General features: G+C 42.3%; 1 pseudogene; it reads right to left on the bottom strand.

The window, feature by feature from the left end:
- Positions 1-3,596: 3,596 nt before the first annotated feature.
- Positions 3,597-5,375, bottom strand: LOC125284432 (annotated as a pseudogene).
- Positions 5,376-5,909: the final 534 nt, after the last annotated feature.

The following is a 5,909-nucleotide window of genomic DNA, read 5'->3' as shown; positions in this document are numbered from 1 at the left end:
TTTAAAATTAGGTTTAGGGAAAAATTTAATGCACACGCACTATGACTTCACAAAATCTCACTCCAGCCAAACACCCAAAGTTGGCAACCCTGCAGGGCACAGGTGGACAATGATCAAGGTAAAACAAGAGACAGGTGGAAACCATAATTAAACTAACAGACTAACAAGGATTAGATGAGAGGCAGAGACACAGGCACAGGGAACAGAAACACATAGCAAAACAAACAAAGGAGCACATAGCACAGGGGCCTGAGGGGTATTCCAGAAAGGAGGTTTAACAAACACTGAGATAAAACTTAACCTCTGGGTTGTCTGAACCTGTGGCGACTAAACCCGAGCTGTCGGTTCCAAAACACTAGGGATGGGCAAAGCGAGGCTTTATGAAACACTGAAACGTTCGAAGCAATTGTGCCGAATTGTTCCGAAGCTTTGAAACAATTCTGACACCTCAGAGCTGTTTAGGGTGAAACAAATCTGTCAAATGCTTCGTATTAGAGATTCAATCTTTAAAGTTTGTGGCTCGCTGTGTTACCTGTGTTCAGTCTTTGTCAAAAACTAAGCTGCATGCCCTTGGTCAATTACTGGATGGGAGACCACATGAAGTCACAATAAAGGGAGTCTTATTGCTGCCACTATGTGTTCTCTAAATCACTTTCTTCTTATAAAAACTCTCGATTTTTGACCATTCTGAGAGTTTAGTTGAAATTGTATGATTAATGGTGAAGTAAGAAAACATAAACAGATACGATCTGAAACAATACCTCACATTTGAGCAGCCTGGGCTACCGTGCAAAAACACCCTCACTACCACTACACCATCATGGTTATTGCTTAAGAGAAAGCGACACTGTTAATTGAACGCGCGGGCACGCCTGCCGACACCGGTGAAATGCACCGAAGGTTCACTTAACTTTGGTCACATGACATGGGGATTTTGAACGATGTTTCGAAGCAGTGGTCACATGACATGGCTGTTTTGAACCACGTTTCGAAGCAGTGTTTCGAAACATTTGTGCTTCGAAGCCTCGACACTGATTTGAGACGTCGGTTTCGAAAGTCACACCCCTACAAAACACCGGTTACCAGTTAGTTCAATCAACCCTGTGTTAGATAACCTAGAGTTGTGCGCGTTCACGGCGAACTTATAAAGGCATCATCTATTGAGAGTCGAAACCATGAGTGAAACCGGCGAAAAGGAATTGAGCAACCGTATTTTTTTTAGAGGCGGAGCAGTTCTCCTCGCTTACGAGGAGGAGAGAACTGTAATAACAAAAAGAGCAATACTTGAGCATCTGCCAAAGCCTGAGACCTTGCTTGGCAGAGAATAGTCTAACTGACCATGTAAATCGCGTGCGTTTAAGATAGCCTATTTAATGTCAAAAGAACAATTAAATAATTTACTGGACATTACGTATTGTATTGACTGCTTTGAATGATGCTTTCTTAAACTAGCCTAGTTGTCACAGATTGAGTGGGCCATAGACTCCTTTGAGAATCCCAAATGTAATTTTCTATTTTAACGCGGGTTCTGCAGCTGTGGGCCAAGTTAAACTTTTAGCTCCATCATCGGAAGGGTGAATGTCGGAAGGCATGGGTAGCCTATTGGACACATTTCGGTGCACATTTGGAAAATTTAATAAGTGATGCCGACCTGCCAGTTGGTGAAACTACACTTTAATGATCCTCGCGGGTTTGTGTCCAGGAAAACGAATGAAGTTATAAAGCAGGAACTGCTTTTAGACCATAAGGCAAACTTTTGACGCTCACCAGCTACCAACAGCTTGCCGATATGCTCTCGTGGGTTTGTGTCCAACACTGCTACAAAACTCCCAGTCGGAGAGCCGCGTGTGTAGCCTATTAAAATTTTTTTATCCCAAATGCCATCAGCATTCTTAACCAAACTTAGTGACAACATGCATACCTACCTGCTGACAGCTGTACAGCTTTATTTAAACTTATTTATTAATTTTCTATAGGCTATGTTTCCCATTTTTTGTACTGTACTTGTTTTAATTAGCCTATAGGCCTATCTTCAATGTGTCTGAGATGTTGTTTGTCCATCTGTCTGGTGAGCCAAACACAAATGTCCATATGGTGTAGGCTAGCTAGCCTACATTAAAGATTTATTTTATTCTATTCTAATCCACCATGCGTAATGTAGGGATGGAGAATGCTTTTCAAGTAGCCTATATTTAGGATTCAGCTGAAAAAATTTAGCGCTATTGAAAAACTCGTTTGGAAAAGAATGGATAGGCTATCATGTGATGTCGTGGTCTTATCGTGGTCTAATCACCTTATTTTACGGATGAGGAATGCACAATTATTGTGACAAGTTATGAGGAATTAAAACCCACTCTACGACACAAATAAAATACTTCGGCAGTGAACAAAGCAAGCCTGTTGGCAACGTATTGCAGATCGGGTAATCTAAATGCCTAAAAGAAAAGTTTTATTCCCACATGTTCTTCAAATATGTGTTACGGAGGATTAGTAGCTTGCGGAATGTCTGAAATGAGTTGAAATAATTAAATAGCCTTTTTGAGTTCATAGAAAGGCCTACAGATGCAACCCAATTCAGAAGTGGGCATATAGATTACAGCAATAAGGATAATTGAATGTTTAAGTAGCCCCCATTGACTGATTTAGTGTATGCCTAATCCTGTGAACATTTCAGATGCAACACCATTGCCAAACGCTCATGGCAGCAAGTGAAAATGAAACACAAAAGCATTATTCAGAATAGTAGGTTTATATAGTAGCTTACATTAATATTTCTTAATTATGAAAACATGTAGGCCTAGCTTATAGCCTTCACTTGGCCTGTTTTACAGCTAACAAGAAAAAGGTGTCTTTGAACACTACTGTAGGAGGAAAGGCACCAGTGTTTTACAGTAGGCCTAGCAGAGGAGTTGGCCATCGCAAATAATAGTGGAAGGCCGATTATGGAGGGGGTTGAGGGAGGCATTCGGTCGGATTCTGGTGCTGTGGAAATGTGTAGCCTTTATGTGCAGGGTACAGTAATATGACATTCAATTCAATACGTTTGTTAAAATGGTGATTTTAATTTATTAGGCCTACTGTAGGCTATGTCCAATTTATTCTTGCTCAGATGTTCAGCAGGCCTATTTCCGATTTATTTTCGGACACACAGTATTCTTGCTCAGATGTTCAGCATCACCGATGGAATGCATGAATGTCCATGTACGGCAATTGCTATGAGACGTCTTCCTAGATCATCTGACAAAGATAACGAATTCCCTCGGCTGACAATCTATATCTTCATAGAGAATATCGTCCGGGTAGGCTATATATATTTTCTGGCGGTCTCTAAAACCCCTCGCCCTGCGAAGAGAGTCCTCCACGATTTGGCGCTCCAATGTCGTATGGATCATCCAGGTAATGACATGTCTCGGGGAAATTGTTAGTGGAGGGGTGGTACTTATAAAGGGTGTGGTTAACGGAAACCTCGGTTAACCAAGAACATAACCTGCTCGAGCAGGTTTGAGATGCAGCGTAAATTGCCATGGCAGCATACCTCGGTTAAAACCTATTCACCTTTAAGTAATACGGGTTAATCGGCAAGTTACTCTCGTTAGTTACCCAGATAAGGCAGTAATCCTGCTTCGTAGTACAGGCCCCAGGAGGCCAAAGGTAATTTCAACTGTGGCCCTGGCATGAGCATGGTTGTAGGCCTGCTGTGCTTCCTGGGGGTCTGTGAAGGGTGTCAGGAGAAAAGGCTCCCAGCAAGAGACACACACCAGAGAATTCACCTGTCAACACAACATCTCATCATTACAACCTCATAAACAGTGTGATATTCTCCACACAGCCATGAGGTAAAAGTGGTTATTAACTCATTGAGTGTTTTCCTTCCCATTCGTTGGAGTGCCAAAAACATAATATTACGTTTTTAGCTTTTTTTTTTTAATTACGAAACTAGACACTAGACACACCTATGTGATTTTGGGAACTCTGTGATGAATGGAAATTAAATATATGACGATCGAAAACTCAAGATCTGGACATTTTATCTCGGCTTTTGAATTAAAAAGTCGAAGAAAAAGATAATGCAGCAGGTGCGTATTCGCCAGACAACGCTGGATGAGTCCCCCTTTCTACTAAGACAAGATCACTCTGACCACGACAGGTCAAAAACATTACAAGGAGTGACTGAACACCGTGCTAAGGAGGGAGTTCCATCTCCACCATGAGCCGGGCCTAGTGGAGTGGGTGGTAGGCCAAGTCGCGCTTGCAAGAGGGCACGCCCTAGCCAGAGTGCCGAATATGTCAGTGATAGTGACTCATAAAAAAGACGCAAAATATCTCCATTTCTAGAAAAAAAAACAGGGATTTTGATGAAAACTAGCCACTGTTTAGCTTGGGATTTCTCAGGAACAGAGGCGTGTAGAAATACACAGTTTGCACCCAGTTTGCTTGGCATTCAATGAGTTAATAGGGGTTGTGTGGCTCACCTTGTGATAGGCGCTGATAGGTGTCAGAGGTCCGAAAGACTCGGAGTCATGGACTGAGCCAGGACATTTTGCCACAACATTGCTGATCAGACAGTCAGCATTGCAGACCATCTGAAATCATTAGATGAGGAGCATTAAACCCATCAATGCACATAAAAGGGGATTTGCTACTTGACTCATTTATTCATGTTATTTTATCCCCTTCTGCTATTGATCCCCCCACCAGACTAAGCCACAGAAATACCATATTGTTGTGTGGCAATTACAGTTTCTATTCTATTCGATCACAGGCAATGAAAAGTGTTCATCAATGGACAATATCAAAAAGTTCTGCTCACCTGAACATTGATGCTGTGGAAGGATTTCCTATTCACATAAACCACCTCATGGGATGACAATGACATTGGGGGAACCTGTAACACAAAGTAATGAGTATCCTACTATGAGTGTTAACAGTTGTCCAGTAATTTGTAGATTCTCTTACCTGCAATCCTATAGAACTCCTCTTTGATGTCACAGAGTCTTCTGTGGCCAGGGAAGGAGATGAACACATCTGACAATGCTCTGACTGACAGACACACACTCCTTATAGTGCGGCAAACTGTGGTCTTGTTAAGCTGTTCTGCATCCCCCACTGAGTAAAGGAAGCCTCCACTTGCAAAGAAGCGTAAGGCTACACAGACCATTTGCTCCACACTCAATGCATGGCTCCGTGCTGTGCAGTGTTTAATCCTGGGACCCAGCAGTCTGCACAAATACCTGTACCTTTCATATAGATGGTCATCAGGGAAGGCCAGTAGGTCCAACCGGTCTCTGAACACCCTCTCCTGCCTGAAGGCTCTCCTGAGCACAAGGCACAAGTTCTTCCTCATCCACCACATCTTGTAAGAATGGACACACCATTGTCAGAGCAGAAAGGAACCCACCATTCTGGGCCTTCATATAGGCGCTGGGAAGGGGGCACCTGCATGACCACCTGTATAGGCCGTTACATTTCTATTTTGTCGTTAGCAAAAAACAACAAAAAAGCGACCAAAGATGCCACTGGTCCAGTGTGTTCACAATGGGAGCTCATATGTCATGCCCTAAACGCTGCAAATTAACTGGCTCACTTCACAAGGATTGACTTTTTAATTTTTTTATTTAGGGTGTGTCATCTTCTTTTATTTAAGTGTCATCTTCTTGGAGTTGGGGGGAGGACAGGACAATAATGATTAATACATTTGTGTTACAGTTAGCATAAAGTGTGCATTGAAGACTCACCTCCCGCTCAAGTTTTTTTTATTTCAAGGTCCAGTTTTCTAATGTTCCTCTTTTTTATTTCAGACTCCAGTGTGAGGTTTTCTATCTTTTTCTTCTTGCACTTGATGTCTATATCTACCAGTTCTATTTGGCACCGGAGATGGTTGCCATACAACTGTCTGACAGCTTGTGATT

Source organism: Alosa alosa, chromosome 19 (assembly GCF_017589495.1).
Source record: "Alosa alosa isolate M-15738 ecotype Scorff River chromosome 19, AALO_Geno_1.1, whole genome shotgun sequence".
In the NCBI taxonomy this organism is placed as follows: domain Eukaryota; kingdom Metazoa; phylum Chordata; class Actinopteri; order Clupeiformes; family Clupeidae; genus Alosa; species Alosa alosa.
Note: the sequence above shows the minus strand (reverse complement) of the source record. Positions and strands in the feature narration are given on the sequence as shown.